At 35.7% G+C, this 20418-nt stretch overlaps 1 protein-coding gene across 16 annotated transcripts in view; it reads right to left on the bottom strand.

Annotated features, from left to right (window-relative positions):
• Positions 1–20418, bottom strand: part of Dennd1b (DENN domain containing 1B) — a 231054-nt gene that overhangs the window by 8542 nt on the left and 202094 nt on the right. The window lies entirely within an intron of this gene.

Genomic DNA, 20418 nt, shown 5'->3' with positions numbered 1-20418 from the left:
CATAGCTCCTCAAACTAAAATTAAAGTGAATCACTGGATGGACAGCTAACATGCATAGAAGCAGTCCCTGATTTAAGCATATTTGATTTATTACCAGTCATAACCCTACCAGGCAAACATCCATCACCCGGTTTTTAAAATATTTGCCAGTTGCACATCAGACAAAGGACTGATAACCAGAATATGTAGGGAACTTAAAAAACTAAATTCTCCCAAAACTAATGAACCAATAAAGAAATGGGCACATGAACTAAACAGAACTTTCTCAAAAGAAGAAATTCAAATGGCCAAAAAACACATGAAAAAATGCTCACCATCTCTAGCAATAAAGGAAATGCAAATTAAAATCACACTAAGATTCCACCTCACCCCTGTTAGAATAGCCATCATTAGCAACACCACCAACAACAGGTGTTGGCGAGGATGCGGGGAAAAAGGAACCCTCTTATACTGTTGGTGGGAATGTAAACTAGTACAACCACTCTGGAAAAAAATTTGGAGGCTACTCAAAAAGCTAAACATTGATCTACCATTTGATCCAGCAATACCACTGTTGGGGATATACCCAAAAGACTGAGACACAGGTTACTCCAGAGGCACCTGCACACCCATGTTTATTGCGGCACTATTCACAATAGGCAAGCTATGGAAACAGCTAAGATGCCTCACCACTGATGAATGGATTAAGAAAATGTGGTATCTATACACAATGGAATTTTATGCAGCCATGAAGAAGAACGAAATGTTATCATTCGCTGGTAAATGGATGGAATTGGAGAACATCATTCTGAGTGAGGTTAGCCTGGCCCAAAAGACCAAAAATCGTATGTTCTTCTTCATATGTGGACATTAGATCAAGGGCAAACACAGCAAGGGGATTGGACTTTGAGCACATGATAAAAGCAAGAGCACACAAGGGAGGGATGAGGATAGGTAAGACACCTAAAAAATTAGCTAGCATTTGTTGCCCGTAACACAGAGAAACTAAAGCAGATACCTTAAAAGCAACTGGGGCCAATAGGAAAAGGGGACCAGGAACTAGAGAAAAGGGTAGATCAAAAAGAATTAACCTAGAAGGTAACACACGCACAGGAAATTAATGTGAGTCAACTCCCTGTATAGCTATCCTTATCTCAACCAGCAAAAACCCTTGTTCCTTTCTATTATTGCTTATACTCTCTCTTCAACAAAATTAGAAATAAGGGCAAAATATTTTCTGCTGGGTATTGAGGGGGTGGGGGAGGGGGGAGAAATGACCCAAGCCTTGTATGCCCATATGAATAATAAAATTTAAAAAAATAACATAAACAAGAGATCATAATAGTGAACCATCAAAAAAAAAAGTGTTGGTAGTTGCCACTTTTACTTGTTACTCACCCACACACTCCTCTACACCAAGTATTTTAGAGAAGGGCTTCTAAATCCTTAATGTGTATATTAATCTCTTAGTGATTTATAAAGATGTAAGAATTAGATTCTGAAGCCAGCTGCTGGTGGCTTACACTGGTTATCCTAGCTACTCAAGAGGCAGAGATCAGGAGGATCACAGTTTGAAGCCAGTCCCTGGCACATAGTTTGAGAGACCCTTTCTCAAAAATACCCAACACAAAAAAGGGCTGGGAGGGTGGCTCAAGTGGTTGAGTGCCCATCTAGCTAAGCGTGAGGCCCTGAGTTCAAACCCAAGTACCACAAAGAAGGAAGAGGAGGAGGAGGAGATTCTGGATTCCGGTTGCTGCTAGATCTTGGGGTCACACTAGGAAGTGCAAGTTTTTTGAAGAAAATCCCAGATAACATATCATTTCATCATCTGTATGTATCATATTATGAATTTTAATAAAGATTTTTAAATAAAACCAAAATATCAGGGTCATACCTATCAAATTAACAATTATTCCTTGATACCTTACATTACCCAGACCACATTCATATTGCTCCCCTACCCCATAAATGTTTTATTTTATTTCTTTGGATCAGAAACCCAACAAGGTTAACACTATTTAGTTGACATATCTCTCAAGACCCTTTCAAAGGACTATCAGTTCTACCCACCTCTCCTTTATGATTCTTGTGTCTTTTTGTAGCATGTTATTCTATCTTTGTTTCCTGTCAGCTGGAAGCTACATCTAGAAGCTTAGATTTAATTTCTGATTGTTTGGTCTTTATTTCTGACAAGGACATGCCACAAGTGGTGTCATGATAAGTTTGATAATATCAGCAACTATATTTAGATGTTCAAATTTTGGTGGTTTTAACATTGATTAATGGCTTTTCCAGTGTGGTTGGCTGATTAAAAACTTCCTAACCAACTTTTCACTCGATGGTTCTAGGAGCTTAGGATAATCACTGGCTAAATCCATTATTTTGTTAGGGGCTAGAGAATTAGGCATTCCTTCTGTATTTATTTGTTGTCATTCTATAAAGAAAATTTTCACCTTAGTAATTATTTGGCTATCCCCAACTACAATGTGTACAGGAAAAGCAAGATAAATCATCCATTACTTCTTTTTGTCTAACAATTTTCAGAGTAATGAGTGAGTACCCTAACCATCTCTAAAGGTAAGATATAAGTTTTAAAAAACACTGTACATAGTTGATAAGGTTCAACAAACCATAGTTGTTATTATACTTAATGTTCAAACTGTTCCATCTTTAAATTATACCACGATTTTGATTTTAAAACATTCCTTACCTTGAGATATTCATAGATTAAACAGAATGTTGTTGGGTTTCCACTTTAAAATTATGAAGTGGTGGAGAAGGAAGTTTAGTGATCACTGCTGGTGCTGTATGGAAGATGCCTGGGGATTTTCTTTTTACATTTTCATGCAGATACACAATGGACTTTGATCATATTCACCCCCCACCTGGGAATTTTTTATAAGCTTCTCTTTACTATGACATACGTTTTGAAATGTCTCAAAATAAACTTTTTATTTTAAATTATCCCATCTTTGACCAGCGAGGGTCCTTTCAAGTTGGTTTCTGTATTCTTCGACATGACCTCAGAAAAGAACCCTGGTTTCTCCATGTGGAAAATGGCACTTAAAGGCCAGAGTATGGGTGTTGTGGATGCTCAAACTAGCACACCATCTTCCTAGATGGACAACAGCCAGCGTGAATTTGGAGACTTCAACTGTGACACCACAGAGCTAGAATTTTGTCTTCTGATTTTGATCTCCTAATCTAGACAGTTGCCTTCATTTATGGCACCCATGAAGAATAAGTAAATTTTTGGAAATTACAAGACTGATCTCTGCTCCTCCCCTCCTCTATGCTATGGTTCATGAGTGGTAGCTGTAGTAAATGAATAGAGATGACCGGCTTGTAATGTCTTCTTAGAATGTGCATTGAATTTCACATAAGTTTTAATGACTGCTTAGGGCCTAAAATGATAATGTCAATTTACCACCATTAGTTGAAAGTTCATGAATTAAGTGAAAACTTGCAGAATGACCTAGACACAAACCCAGGACTCACATTATTTCTGTGAGGAAAAAAATACATTTCGCTCACCCCCTCCAAAACTCACAATATGTAATAATACAGTCATTTGTTTCTAAAGACAAGTCATTATTGCATCATACATGTTTAGCATCCTGTGAGCTGGAGATTTTGCTGAAGCTTTTTGATGAAACAAATCAAAATAAAAGTTAAAAAATATAAGCTAGCTGAGATTTTATGTTCTATTTGTTAAAATGATTACTATGTAAGAGCTAACATAAGGTTAAATGATAAATGCATCGCAGTTTATTCGTCAAGTGCTTTGCAAAGTACTCTCATACCCACAAGGGGTTAGATTCTTGGAATAGAGTTAAGTCTTTCCATTACATCGCTGAGAGCCTAATGAACCCCACAGTAAAACTCGGTTCCTGCAGAGAGCCTTCATAATCTGCCCAAATTCACATACACAGTGAAAAACAGGAACCAGAAGGCAGAACTGATGTTGTTCTCTGTTTAGTGCAAGTTCCTTGTTTACTTTCTTCCATAAAAGTGACCTTTACATTCTTCCATAAAAGTGACCTTTACATTCTATAGCTGCCTATGTGTACACAGCTCTCAATTGTTTTCACTCCAACATTTTAAAATAAAGCTACTATTTTTCTACAACCTGAAGCACCTGAGTCCTTTATCAGCTTCACAGGCACATTTGAATTTTAGTTTTGTATTTCCTGACTGGACCAAGGCTCTATCCATTTCTATACAGGGGTATTATTAAACAATGTATCTAGATGAAGGGATTTCACAAGAGAATTAGAATTAGGAAAAAAGCAAAGCTGATTAATATTGTTTTCCTATCTGGACAACCTTTTTCCAGTAGAGATAGTCTTACATTGTACATATTGATAGTTTCTGTATCTGTTAACATCTCCATATTCCTGATTGTCTATGTGATATTCTTTGGATTGTTCTTTGCTCCATCTTACTAGTCCCCTGATTAATTAGTTGTCAAATATGAGCAATAATTTTATGATTTAATGCACAATAGGGAGTCTGTTGAGTACTTACTAAATGAGATGAACAATCAATAAGAAAATATACAATTCTAATTGACTGACATGGGCATCTTCCATGTTTTTGAGTCACAGAAGAGTATTAGATTCATTCAATCATTCAATAAAGGTGAAAGAAATGCCTTCTATGTTCCAGGCACTGGGCTACACATTGGGGCACAATGACCACAGACAGGCTCCTGTCCTCATGGATATTACATCCTGGTAAACAAGATGTGATTGAATAATCATTCAAGTAAGCTTACAGTTAATGACTACGATTAACTTGTACTAAGCTATGATGGTGATGAAAGCACATGCCAGGAATTTGACCTACTCTGGGAGGTCAAAAGAAGTCTTCCTCAGAAAGATGTTTGAGTTGAACTCTGAAAGACTAGTAGGTACTAAGTAGATGAGAGAAGAGGTAATGATGAGTGCAAAGTTCCTATGACATGATCACTAGAAAAATACAAGGTATGCATGGTAACTATAGACAAACTGCATACAACTGTGTGGGTGCACAAGATTCTTAAGGAGTTCATTAAATCCCACAGTTACCCTGCATTTCACTAGATGGCAGACACACATTAACCAGGCAGAAAGCTGAATAAATTTAAATTCATTGGGGTTACCTGGAGGTGGGGGAGATCAGATCTAGCAGGAAAGTGCTGGAGATGAGAAGTTCATAGCAGGGAGATAGGCTGGGATAGGTCCTAGACTTACTGGTCCGGATAATGAAGAGCAACAGAAAAGCCATTTAATCAAAGATTTATCCAGAACCTACTGAAAGTTGCTACTGTGCAGAGTCTGAAAGTAAGGCAGCAGTCACACCTCAGTTTTTCTTCAGTTCCTAGCATCTCTTCATTGCATAAACACTCACTGGGCACCTATTCTGTACATGCAACTGTGTCTCATGCTATGAGGCACATGAAGAAATGAAAAAGATATTCCTTCTTCTCAGACATTTAAATAATACACATCTATCGCAGCCACAACCATAACTAGCCACCATGAGTTACCTCGTGGCTGTGCACTTAGCAACTCTCCAGCACTAGACAAAATAAAAGTACAATTTTTTGGACAGAAAATACTTTATAAGAACATGAAATGGGTAGGGTTTTATATCACTTTGATATAAGGACTTAAAAAAAAGCTGGAAAATTAAATGTCATAATTGTCAATCAGACTACTAGGTTATAGTTATAAAACAAAAATTTTCATATAACTGTAAGATACATTTTTCTTCCATGATAATATAAAATGTAAAGTACACATCTAGTGTACATGAAAATTCATGAAGTAAAAACTTGCATGACAGGGATTGCTTCCTCTAAATACAGAAAAATATTAATGAAAAAGAAAATATACACAGAGAATGATGGAGGAGGAAGGGCTAAGTCACACCACCACAGAACCCAAAGTCTGAAGAAACCTCAAGAAGTAAGTTTGGTTTAGCTATAATAAAGCAAGAAAAATATTTCTTCTTTTTTCATTACAATAGTTCCTGTAAAGCATATCAGAATGTAGAATGGTGAAAATCTTCCCCCCACAAGAAGCCCACTAATCTTGCAGTTACCATTTTGATCACTAGATGGCAGACAAGTACTAATAAGGCAAAAGGCAGGGAAGGTTTAAATTCTTGAGGGAGCTTTTTGAGTAGGGCTAACTGACAGAGGTAGATGAGTGAGAAAAGATAATTTTTTTGACTTTATAAAACTAAGATGCTTGTAATATGTGAATTTTGAAGTAGGTACAATCTTTGCTGCTGTCCATTTTTGGAGTTGAGGTAACTGAGGTCCAAAAGTTTTCTGCCCACCCAATGTCTACAGCAAGTCCCTGAGCAAATGCTTGTGCAGCTAAGACAAAAACACCTGCATTAAGAGAATAAATTGAAGAGTGAAATTGAATTATAATGGCAGCACCTTAAAATGCACAACAGTTTGTAATTCCAAAAGTGCTTCAAAAACCCATGTGTTTTAACTTTTATAGGAGTTAACTGAAGTGCAGAATTAAGAGACTTAGCCATGACTGATGTACTTCAGTGCATTATGCTCTAAATACTGTACTTCACTTAAATGCCTACTTGGCCACAAATTCTGACAAACATTTTCCTATTTTCCGTATTAGGGAACCAAATGCTAAAAAAAAGTTAAGTAGTTGACTTGATCAAGGTTAATAATTAGGGAGTGACAGAGCTAAGACTCCAACTTAGGTGTTTTGACTTCATGAATATTATAACTACCATATATAAAGTCGTAAGAGACCCAGAAAAAATACATTTCCGAAAACTAGCGTGAGAAAGACTTTCTTAAAATGCCAAGATATAGCCTCATTTTCAAGGCAGGGGAGTAGTTACAGAGTGATGAGAGAGAGAGGTAATGTTCCAAGCACGTTAAATGCAGGGGTGAAAGACAAGAAGAGATTAACACACATTGCCTAAGATACTGAGAGATATTCCTATCCTGTACAGGGGTAATCGCGAGAATTATCAAGACACATGTTTGGTGAAGTTAGGAAAATTCAGCTGATGATGGCCTGTTATTATTGAGAGAGGAAACAAAATTGTATAGAAGCATACAAACCTCATTCCTGCACAGGCAAGTGCTACGTGAGGTTAGGTGGGTAGGGAAGATGTTGAAGTGAAGCTGACACAACCAAGGGTATTTCATATTGTTGGTCATCTTTATTAAGTTGATTGTCTGCCCTCAACCCTCACCAGATTTATGCTGCCTTGCAAATGCAGTGTTTCATTTTACGTTTATTTCTATCTTACCAAATCCTTGACACCAAGAATCTTATCTTGTAATTCCTTTTGCTTTTAATTCCACTTCCATTTAGAATGCAGAAAATTGCAAGAGAATGTCATTCCCATCCTAACAAGTTGAAAAGGATAGAAAATGTAAAGAATGAAAAGTGGTTGTTCTCGAGCCTGCCCGAGAATTGCTTGCTAACCAGGTAAGTTCAATTTCATGGACTACAAGCCCCTCCAAGGAGAGGCGGGAGACAAAATCAACTTCCCCTTTAGCAAAGAATCAGGAAGAGCTGGCATATAAGCAGGTAAGAAGAAATCTACTAAAATTGTAAGTAAAATCTTAAAGACCAAGTATGGGCTGACACATTAATTTGAAATAGCTGAAAGTCTCAAAGACAAAGGGAAGTTTGTATTCTGAAGTCCTTCTCCACATATGAATTTCTGTAATTCTATTTGCTAAATCAGGTGCTCATGAGAAAGACAGAGGGCAAGAAAGAAGATAGAAAAGAATTCCCTGAGCCTTGGTGGCTCAGGTCAAGAAAAGGAGATAGGCTTCTACACAGGGACACGTGTAAAGCCTCATTTACTTTTCTAGATCATTCATGTATAAGGAAACAAAACCTTAAACTGGTGATAAACCTACTGCCAAGACAGTTGGGGGAAGTATAAAAGCAAAACCTCTCTCTGCCTTCGGAAGAAACAAGAAGTTCTGTTAAGACAGTATCCTACACTGATACCAAGCAGTGGTCTACTCCACTAAGGGACAGATAACGTTTGTCCACCCAGGGCCAGTCACAGATATAATGAAGTTTGTTGGCAGTAGGAGACAGGAGAGGGCTGCTGAGAAAGCTCATACCTGGGGTACAGGGGCATATGGTTTGCCTAAGACTGAAGCTGGACCAGAGCTCAGAAAAGTCATAAGGCCAGGACCATGTAAGTAGCATAGACATTAACTGCTACAGAAGGTGAAAAAACATGGAGACAGACTTTCCAGCCTAATGTGACTCAGGTGTACAGGGACTGCTGGTAGATTAGGGTGAAGGAGAGCAATGAGAAAATTCAATACCTCCTCCAGCTGTACTCCACCCTAAGCAGAAGAGAACAGATGTCCACTGCAGGTAATGGTATCGATGGCAAAATTCAAATCTATTTCAACTTCCAGTGCACCCACCCTCTTACACTAACAGCATTGCAAAAGAGAAGCCTTGTCCATTTCTGGATGTAGATGCTCTTTAACTGCTGCTGCACATATGGTCCAGCATTCAATTCAGAATTGTGAGACATGAAAAGTAAGATTAAAATGATAAACAACAGACATGAATAGATGGATGACAGCAGAGAGATGAATCTACTGACAGAAAAGACAAAGTAAGAGATGAAGGGCTGTTTTGATGGACTCATCAGAATAAAGGAAGAATGAGTGAACTTCAAAATGGGTCAATAGAAACTAAGATGAGAGCAAGAAAATGAAACAAAATATATCAGCAAGGAAAAACAGAAGACAGCATTCAAAAGCTGAGGGACATTATCAACCAGTATAATTCATTCTGTAACCAACACAGAGCAGGCATTCACTAATTTTTATGGTGCGTTGTTGTGACAGAATGGAACCAATATTACCTAATATTTATGAAACTTCTGGGCAGTGTTGGAAGAACAAATCTTTTCATTAAACTAAGTCTAATCTTTCTAATTCTACAGTGATGGAAATAACTGTCATCATTTTATAGATTTCAAGACCTAAGAGGCTCAGAATGGTTAGGAACATTTCTCAATATCACAAGCCATCCAAGTGGCAGAGCAGGTGTCTGGTCAGGTCCTTCATACTACAAAGCCTGGGATCCTTCCACTCCCACAAGGGGTCTTTCCATTAAGTGAGGAGAGTGATAGAAAGTGAGAGAGTGAAATTGTGAAGGAAGGTCTTTCTGAATCTGTAAATAATGGTCCTTAGGACATTAAGAGAGATAAGTGATCTCGAAAACTGTAAATCATCAGGCCAAGCACAGGATAGAGGTTCAGAGACCTCTATCTCAAGGTTTCATGACCTTGAAAGCTATGTACCAGCAGACACTAGATATTCAGATAGTGGAACTGAATCGATAGACCCTCCACGATTGAGTGTCAATTCTGTCCACACTGTACCACTAGTTGCATTAATTGACGCTTGTATTAATTAATAGTAGGTTAGGAACTATTCTTGCCTTTGACTGAAGAAATCCTCATACTAGATTTTAGAGACAGGATATTAGAAATCAGAACTGACCCCACTTACAGAAATCCTTTCACTGAACATAAAAAATTTAATTTGGCAAAATACTATATTAAAATCATCCCAGAAACAAAGTACTTTAGAAATCACTTCTTCATTGTTGATCAGAGACTCTGTAGGAATCATCCAATGACAGCACTGTCGTAGGCCCTCTAAGTGTCTACACTGAGGTGTGTTGATTGGTATAAAGAAGGGCATGTTTGCAGAGTTCTTGTTAGTCATCTGCTAACATGGTTGAAAGCTGTTAATATTTTTAAGCCAACCTTTAAGTGACGATCATAAGTCAAGTGACACATTAACTTAAATAACTAAAATATATTTTTCATTATTTTTTCTGGTCTTCTAAAATTTGAAAATGCAAATTTTACCAATGACCTTACAGTAACTTTTTAGGACCAAGGGATTATTGGTCAGTGCAAATACAGTAAGTTTTATAAAACTGTTAAACGGAATTCTCAAAGCAAATAAATACATAATTCAGAAGCCCTTTGGTAAATAGCAATCCATTTACAATTACATGTTTTTGACAGACTTTCAATATTTCAACATTTAAAAAGGTTTCTTGTTACACGACAAGTCTAGTGTATCTTCAATAAAACATAGAATTTGATTCCCTACATTGACTAATGGCAAGATGACATTTCTAGCAGAGATAAATAAAAGCCACTATTAATTAACAGGATCATATTATTTCTAATCACTTTAATAAATTATCTTTCAAAAGTATATAAACTATCTGATTAGGAAAATTAATTATAGCTGCATTTTATTCCTTAACTTTACCACATCAACATATAGTAAACAAATCTATGTGTATGTCTAGAACCACACACAAGTAGAGAGTCTTAAAATGTTTTGTGTGTGTGTATTGAATGTAGCAAGATTCTTAACAGATACTGCCATTATATTTTGGTCTTAGAATCAAATAATACTAATTTTAAAAGCATTTATTACAAATATCAAAGACATAGATAAAGGCACAAAGGCAATAGATTTCTGTAAAATGACCAGTATTATACCCCAATGTTAGAAAAACCATAAAGAACTTTCAGAGAAGGCTCCAACACAGTAGCCCTATTTTGTAATTGGCATGGGGTACAGGCTAACTTAAGATATTTATGTATTATTCTAATGTTTAATGCTACATATTAGGAAATATAACAATAGGCAGTAGATACAAATCCAATTCAAATTATAATAAGATCCTATTATACTCCTACAGATACATATCTATTGACATTTCTGGCAATGTCTCTCTCAGGGGATACTGAGAGGCCACAGGAGTAACCCCTATAAAGAAAAGACTGGCTTTTCCTTTCAGCAACACTAACATTGATCTCTGACAAACTTTAAAGTCAGTTCTATACACAAAACCATAGGAAAATCATCATTTCTTTATGCTAAGATTTTGAGAGAAAAATTAAAATTTGTCTACAAAACTTGGGTATTTTTGGAATAGAGAACTGTTGTTAATTTAAATAGTATTATAAACACTTATAAACTAAAAAGTAATGGAAAAAAATCCCTAAAAAGTTAAACAGGACAGAAAACAAGGAAGAAAAAATACTAGTTGCATGGTTTCATATAAAACATAGAGTGAAAATACTCATTAAGATTCACCAAATGGAAAAACTGAGTACTCTTGCTTTTGTCTCAATTTATAACAAACAGAATAGTCATTTGTAGAAATAAATTTGAAGAGTAAAATTATAACATTAAAATGTCTATGTTAGCCGGGAGCTGGTGGCTCACACCTGTAATCCTAGCTACTCAGAAAGCAGAGATCAGGAGGATCATGGTTCCAAGCCATCCCAGACAAATAAGTCACAAAACTCTATCTCAAAAAAACCATTACAAGAAAGGGCTGGTGGAGTGGCTCAAGATGTAGGCCCTGAGTTCAAACCCCAGTGCCATAAAACAAAATGTCTATAACAACCTTGAAACATTTCAATATATATATATATGGAATGTGTTTACATAAATAAAATCTTCTTTCTTTTTTTTTAATATTAGGCACTGTTCAGCAGAGCTAAACATTTAAAAATGAAATCTCAGCCAATTACTGGAAGGAAAAGTTGGTTTTGAATCATTTCTTTGATTAAATAGTGTTCTTCAGAAATTTTATGACAATATAAGTGTCTCCATGTGTATTCGATTGTGTTTCTAAGAGAGTACTCTGAAAGGTGGTATGAATTTTATCTTCTTTTAAGGAAAGGTGGTATGAATTCAATCTTCTTTTAAGGAAAGTATTGTGTGACTTCCACTAGAGGGCGAACTTGTAATCCATAACTGATACTGTTTTGTTTTGAAACAGGTTTAACCATAATCAAATTTGATGTGTTGGAAATTAATATTATTTCAACAGAGAAAATAAGTTTCTTTTAATTAACAATCTGGTACTCAAAATCTTCAAATATGAGTTGTATAAATTACTGGCATTAGTATAACTTAGGCTATATGTACCCTAGGTGAAAGAGTGACCTTGGACTGCTATAATTGGCTTCCATTTAAGCAGTACTTCTTATGGGCATCTGTTATCAGAGGCATGTTTACTTATTTCAAAAAATGTTTTATCATCTGAGGCTTTCTAACAGATTTTCTTATTACTTCAATTCAACATTTTAGCTTAGTAATAGTATTCTTAATACTGAGTCAAAGTGCTAAAAATAAAAAAAAATTAAGATATTTTTGCTTATCATGATTTAAACTTATTTGTATTATTTTTGCATAACTTATTTTTATGAAAGTATTCTTTCAAATTAACTGTTACCTCCTCACATCCCTCTCTCACCAATGACACAATTATCTTCCTCGCCTTTTAATTTACAATCACTTTTTTCTTCATCAGAAGGAAAGGGCTACTTCCCTTTGTACCCTTTTACCACTTTCTGAAATCTACCTGAGCAAGAAACACTGTCCTTAATTACATTCATTTTATCTCCAGTTCCACAAAATTCTTATGAAGGAAAATCTGTCACAAGTGCACTATCATGAACTACACCCTACGAGGTCCAGATATATCACCTTTTATTTTTCTTAGGAACTAAGTAATTCAAGCAAATTTAAGTTTTTATTTCTATGTAGGTTTCACAGAAAATTTCATTTGTAGTTTTTTAAAATATAGTTACTATCTCTAAGATATAAACTATCCGATTGCTCATATTTCTTAATATATTAGGATTTAAGTTCCTATTCACCCAAAGATATGTTTTTGAAGCACCTTACTTACAAGCCTCTGTGAGTTATTGTATATACAGTATCTTCAGAGTATATGTTTTAAAAGATGAAAGTATACTACTCATCAGTTATAGTTATTCCATAGTATTCAAATACATTTGAAGGGTTTATAAACCATTTAATATATAAAAATACTCAAAAAGATAGCATTAAGTGAGCATAATGGGTACAAATGAGAAAGTCACAAAGATCATACTTTACATTGAAAATATCTTCCTTACTTGTTCCTTCAAAAGATGACTGTTCTTATCTCAAACTATGAGTCTAGTATATAATTATAGAAAAATAGAATACATGTCAACCTGTTTAATAGAGCTTGGTCTTATTAGTAGAAATTATGACTATTAAACATATTTCTTTTTGTAATTACTATATTTGGGTTAAAGTCTTGACTACATTCCAAGTATATTTATCAACAGGCTCATTGCATTCTATCACACTACAAATGAAAAGCAGCTCTCCACTCATGTTTTCCCATGCAATTTTTACATAATTATTTGAATCAGTGGAAAATCTAAGTGGATTGCTATTTGTCCCAGACATGAAATAGTTAAAAGTGATACGTGTGCCAGGATTTTAATAGGGCTTAACAACAAAAAGCTTCAATCCTCCACTTTCACTAGATTTTGTTGCAATGGTTCTGTCTTGCTTAGGGCCATCCATCTGTTAATGTTGTTTGTAATAGAGCTGAGCTCTGATGCTTGTTCACTAGTGTAGTTGTGTGTGTGTGTGTGTGTGTGTGTGATGCAGACACAGATATATATACACAGAGCAATTGCTAGACTAAGCCAAGAATGGCTAATATTAAAAATGGAGCAGTATCTTAAGTTTATATTAATTTTGCCTAGTATTTAAAGGAATTTCCTATTCTTACATAATTCTAATACTTCTGAAACATAATTTCAGATGACAGATTTATTGTCTAAATATTGTTCACAAAGTCTTCAGTATTCTAGTTTAAATAAAACTGATGCAAGAAAGGAAGTATATAGTCAAGATTAAAACTGCTTTGCACCATGACCAATGGTGGTATTCTCACTGGACCCAAATGGCCCTATTTTCAATAAAATCTGAGGAGAGCCCTTTCCCTGGAGTCCTGTTAGGCTGGGGCTGCTGCTGGAACTGTCATCTTTGCACAAAAGGGAAAGGGATTGGACTTTACAAATGTAAAGCCTAATTGGGAGATCTTCATGGCTTACCCTTGACATTTACTTGAGCCTCATCAACAAAACAGAAAATAACCATACTAATTAGCAGGCCAGCACACAAATAACTATTTCTTGGGGGTGGATTGTAGATTCACAATCTATTCCAAAGATAAGCTCAGGAGTGAACACAGATTTAACACAAAACATATTTTAGATCCTTGTTCTTTTCTATGGCACCTAGATTACAATACTTTATTTATCTTTTACTTTAAAGATATATTCTTGCAATTCAAATTATCACAATCCCATTTTCAACATTTTGAAAAATAGATGAAAATAAAGTCATTGACAATTATCAATGGCGAGATCTGCTTCTGAAATAGTGACCAAATGGAATATTTAATTTTGACTGACAATAAAAAACATACACATCAAACTAGAAACTTAAAAACAAGAGATTTTTCACTACAATAGGTGTATATTGATTTCAAATTATATACTGAGAACTGTGTCAATCATCCCTACTTAGAGGGAAGAAAGATAACGTCAGGGGTCCCCCACTACCTTAACGACAAGAGGATTATTAGTGATTCTGAACAGTAACTACCAGAGGAGAAAGAAAGTCAGATGGTGACATTCCTATAAAGACCCTCTGCTCAAGATATGTACATACAAATAAACAGCTACCAATTGTTGAGTACCTATTATATGGTAGATATTTTACATACATGTATTCACATTACCATTTTGCAGACACAGAAAATAAGGTTAAAGAATATTTCATTTTGCTCAATGCTAAAAGCTAGTACTTTTTCAGAGTCAACTTCTGTCTAGTTCTAAACTCCATACCCTTGTCTCTGACTGTCCCTCCTCCCAAAGCACCTACCCAACATAACGACAGTGCAGTCAGGTTAAGTATTTATGTTCTAGAATCTATCTGCTTTTCAATTTGTATTCTGCTACTTATTTCCTGTAGGACTTTGGATACATAAGTTATTTTCTCTGTTCCTCTGTTTATAAATCTGAAAAAAAAAAAGGGAACAGTAGCTCCCACTGTGACTGGACTGCTGGGAGTTGTAAATGAATCATGTACCTCAAAAAACAGACAAAACAGCCTCACTGTTGTCAAGAAACCATTGCTTGCCCATGCTTTCCAAGGCTGCTCTAGGGTTCTTTCATATGTTTTCAACTCTACAAAAATTGAGGTTTGGAAAACAGAAGAATAGGAAAATTATTCAGATCATCAAATCCCCAAGGCCCCTCTAGAATCTGCTTTTAGGTCATTAAACTCACCACCTGGCAAGTCATTTAAGAGAATTTGGTTACTCGAATTTGGGATCTTGATCATGCCGCCTTTTGATACACAGCTGTGAGGCCAGTCCTAACATGGGAAAGGGATGATACTTTTATAATTCAATGAGTCTCACAGAAGGAAGAAAAGGGCATATTTTAAGTATATTTCAGTTCACAGTTTCATTATTTTTTAAGAAAGCTAATTCTCATGTGAGAACTACATCAATGACTCTGAAACTAAGCTGTCTTTGAGAAAGGTATTAACAAAGTCGAGATCTTCAAATAATACAAACTGCACAGAAGAGACCAAATACAAAAACCAATTTCTGTCTCCTAAAACACATCCTTTTTCTTCTGTTAGCTACCTCTGCCAGCACATATGGGCTCTAAGATCAAATTCACCTGAACTCATTTGTGGATCCACAACTTTCCTGTTCATGCAATTCCTAACAGGAGAGTGTGAGTAAAAGAAGGAAGTTACGATGTTGAATGTGGTAGATGTACTTTCTATATAAGAATGAATATAGAATTTATAAACCTGTTGAAATCACCATAAGAAGGGGACTAAAGCAGAAAAGGATGAACCAATTCAAGTTATAATACATACATACATGGAAATGCCACAATGAAACTCCCTATATAGCTATCTTAGAAAAACAAAAATGTCTTTTCTCAAAAATGGAGGAGGAAGGTAAAAAAGGTCTTATCTGGGGATTGGCACCAGTGGGAAGGGGAAGGATGCAGTAGAAAGGCTGTAGGAAGATGAATATGGTGGGAATATTATATACTCATGTATGAAAATGGAAAAATGAGACCTGTTGAAACTTGTCCAAGAATAGGGTTAGAGGGGAGAAGGGACAATGATGGAGGGGTTGAATTCAACTAAGATATGAATTCTTATATGATATTATAAGAACTTTGGTAAATGTCACAATGTACCCCCCCGTACAACAATAATAAGATAAATAATTGAATAGTAAAAAAAAAACCCTACGCCTCATGCATTATGTAGCTGTACTTTTCAGTTTGGGGGTAGATCATGGGGCCAGGGCTTAACAGCTTCTTACTACACTTACTTTGTCTCTGCCTGAAATTTTATCTAACTTCTTTGCATTTTACTTAAACTCAAACCTTTTATTCTATGATTCATTGTAAGATGTCAAATTATTTTTAGGAATGGGGATAATATAAGTGAATAAATAGTGTCTCTCTAATACATGTGGATGTCTAGATTCTGCCTTTGAACATATCTAATTTTCCTAGAAATACATATTTAGTTGCAAATCTTAATATCTGGGACCCTAATATTATATATGTAGAAAGTTAGGGGTAAGAGAATTCATTGATTTGGAAACAGCCTATAATAATATTCATGGCTCTAGCATGAACTTTCTGTTTCTTCCCTGACATGTTGGATCATATTTTGACAAAACCAGTGGGACTAGATTATCTCCAAAAGGGAAATAAGGACATTTCTGCACAGTAGGCTGGCTGCAAAGACAAGAGAGTAAGCCACAGCTGGCCTCTCTTAATATCCTTGCTCAAAATGCAACTAGTCTAGTCTAAGCTTATTTCCACTTGTAGCCTTTTTTGTTTGTTTGTTTGCAGAGGTTCCTTCAAATGGGAACTAAAGCAATAGCAACCCATTTGGCTTCAGATCTGTGGTACAATGATCCAGCCTCTAGGAACATAAACATACAGATTTTGCTTTTGTTGGTTTGACTGTCTACTTGCTTTTTCAAGATGACTTTTTGACAAACAGTATTATAAAGCAATTACAGATAGCAGATATCTTATGAGATGCTGTCAGTACTTAAAACCCTTTCTCTGAGAACCGCTAACCTGGCTCACCCCTCTTCCCTCCCAGCATCCCTGGGTAACACGGTCTTCCCCCTGCTTCTCTGACTGGGTTTATGGAACCCAGAATTTACAGTTGGATCCACATGAACTGATTACATTCTTCCACAAGAAATCTGATTCTAATTCCTTTCCATTTCTAGGAGTTGCTTCAACTGATAGCCTACAGGATTTGTGTTGGGGGTACAGAGAAGCAAATAAGCCAGTTTACAGAATGCACAATGCAGAAAACAAGCCAGGCGCTGAAGAGGGAAGAGGAATGGGAAGGGAAAGAGAAGAGAAAGAAAGTGTGCAGGGGCTGACAGTTCTTGCCTGCCATTTCCTGGTCCAATCCTGCACATGTTCCCACACTTGGATGTGCTAAGGAATATCTGTACCCTTATAATAAATGCCTGGATGTTGTCTTATTTCATTTGTGTGTGCTTGCTAACACACATGATTTGAATCATTCATTCAATGATTCAAATCAAGGATGAAATGGCAATATCAATTTGAATGTACCATATTCTGCTTTTATAACTAAGTTATTGTCCACAAATGCTGCCATTTCAGAGCAATATTGACATCAACTCAAAGAAGCAAAGTTAGCATTGTGAGAAAACCTGAATTCTGAGAACCGTGGGGGAAAAAATTAAGGGTGAAAAGTAGCAAGGAAAAAATCAAAGGGCCAAAAATTTAGCCTGTTACAAGTACATATATATGAATATAAAATTAAACAACCCAAATTCAGTTCTAAAAATATATAAGCCAAACATTAAATTATAATAACTACTAGGTTGCAGATGATTGTACAACTGAACTATTAAAATATTTAACTATTAAAATAGATCTACACCTATTGATATAATAGGATAAAGACTGGGTATACTTATTTTTGGAAACTTAAACCCTTGTTCTCTTAAAGACTTTTATTGAGATAACATCAACATCTGCATTGTAAATCTAAATATGTTAGTTTAACAAGCTCCTATATACAAAGTAGGAAAATACACAAGAATTATTAAAAACTCTCATTAGAGTCATAAGTTCTGCCATGTCCATTTGAAAACCATAAAATGATAACAAATGAATACAGATGAATTAATGACAGTACACCAAAGGAAAGCCTGGAGGATTCAGTGTAAGCATGCAATGAATGTAACATTTTATTTCTCTGGTTGTTTTTGGAGATCAGGTCTCACTCCCACCCACCGTCAGGCCAGCATAGACTGCAATCCTCCTATTTTACGCTTCCAACCATAGCTATGATGACAGATTAGTGCCACCACACTCAGCTCTTTTCCTGTTGAGATGGAGTCTCGCAACTTTAGCCTGAGCTGACTTAGAACCACAGTCCTTCCGATCTCAACTTCCTGCATAGCTGCAATGACGGGTGTGCACCATTGCACACAGCAATAGGATGAGATGAGGTCAGGTCTCTCAAACTTTTTGCCCAGGCTGGTCTCAGACCATGATCCTGATCTCAGCCTCCCAAATAGCTAGGATTATAGGTGTGAGCCACCAATACCAGGCTCTAGTAGGGATTTTTTTCCATATAATATAATATAATAAATTTTCTCACTGAGAATATACTGTGGGAAGCCCAGAATTAATAATATTGTACTGTATACTGGAAATTCGTTTAGAGAAGCTTTTAGGTGTTCTTACCCTCTACAGAAAATTGCCTGTGAAAGTGACAGACATGTTAATTTGCCTTACTAGAGTAAGGACTTTATTATGTATATCAAAGCTTCATAGTATATACCTTAAGTCTATAAAATAAAGAAAGAAGTTGTCTCCAGGAATTAACAGAAAAGAAATAAAACAGAAATTGGTCATTTATTTTATAACTAAATTATAATACAAATGTTATACCATGTAAAAGGAAAGTTTAAAAAATTAAAATATGAGGAGTTGACAATAGTTCCCTTAATTTAAAGCTGATGGTTAGGAAAGGAATTCCTTTAATTTAAATGTTTTTATCTTAATGCATTCTATATGTAACCAAGATATCATGTTTTTTTTCTGTCTACCATGGAAATAGAATCTAAAGGCTCCATGGGGAAGCCAGTAAACACTTACAGAAGTTTAAGATGGTAAGGCTTGAGAATAGTCAGTCAAGAATTGAACATACTTGTGATGTTCGAAAAACCAGAAAAATCAATAGCAAACCCATCATTACTGTACAAGTTAACAAATGTTCTCCAGCTAATGGCAGTGGCCAGACAAGCTTTCTACACATGTAGAATAATTAGTTTATCGAGGAGTTTAATTCAGGCCACACAATCTCATTCACTAACAATATGCTACAATTAAGCAATTCTAGTCTATGAAAGTACCAGCTTAATAGATGCAAAAATCAGAGAAAGTACTTGGTATGTTACAAAAATAGTCCCACGAGGGCAGATATTCTTCATGCTTTTCCTTCTATAAAGACCTGGTATGTAGAAACATGTCTAGCACAGAGTAGGTGATGAGCTATCAAATGAAAGTTTTCTTTACAAAGGCCTAAGGCTCAGGAACACCTCACTAGTTCTTTCCCATTCCAAACATTTGCTATGGTTTGACTATTTCTCCTCTCCAGAACTCAGGCTGAAATTTAATTGCTAGTGTAGCAATGGGACCATTCAGAGGTGATTAGACTTAGACCATGAGGGTCTATCCCCATGGGTGGTACTGATGCACTACAAAAGGGCCAATTCATCCCCTATTTTTTCTATCTTGTCCTTCTGCCTTCTGCCATGTGATGAGGGAGTATGAAGGCTTTTGCCAAGTGCCAACACCTTTACCTCTTGAACTCTAAAAAATAAATTTCTGTTCTTTATGTATTACTCAGTCTCAACAAACTAAGACAAAGACAGTATCTGGCTATCCAGGAAATCTTTGTGAGAAGTAGAGATGGGGTTTTGTTCCCTTCTGCCACTGACCAACGGTTTGTAACCCATTCTGGCTATCAACTTCTCATATATAAACCTTAGGAACTGTAAAAAAGGAAGCAACTCCCATTTCTGTAATTTTGCAATTTACATATCCACTCAATTCATTTTTAAAGCTAGTTTTCTAAAGCAACTTAAAATATGATTTGATATATACAAAAAGTTCGCCTTGTTAAAACCTGTAGAAACAAACTCTTGACACAAAGTGAGAGACACATATTGCTATGATTCTGGACACTTTGCCACTTGGGACAATATTTTAAGTGGCATTAGCATATAAACAAAAACTTTCAATATTCATAGATAATCACTTATCTAACTATAGAAAAAGATATATGCACAGTCCCTGACTTTTCATGGCTTGGCTTCATGATACTTGGCATTTATAATGGTGAGAAAGCAATACACTTTGTCAAGTTTTATGTTTTTCCCAACTAGTGATACGTAATATGATACT

The sequence above is a fragment of the Castor canadensis genome, chromosome 11, assembly GCF_047511655.1.
Source record: "Castor canadensis chromosome 11, mCasCan1.hap1v2, whole genome shotgun sequence".
Taxonomy (NCBI): domain Eukaryota; kingdom Metazoa; phylum Chordata; class Mammalia; order Rodentia; family Castoridae; genus Castor; species Castor canadensis.
Note: the sequence above shows the minus strand (reverse complement) of the source record. Positions and strands in the feature narration are given on the sequence as shown.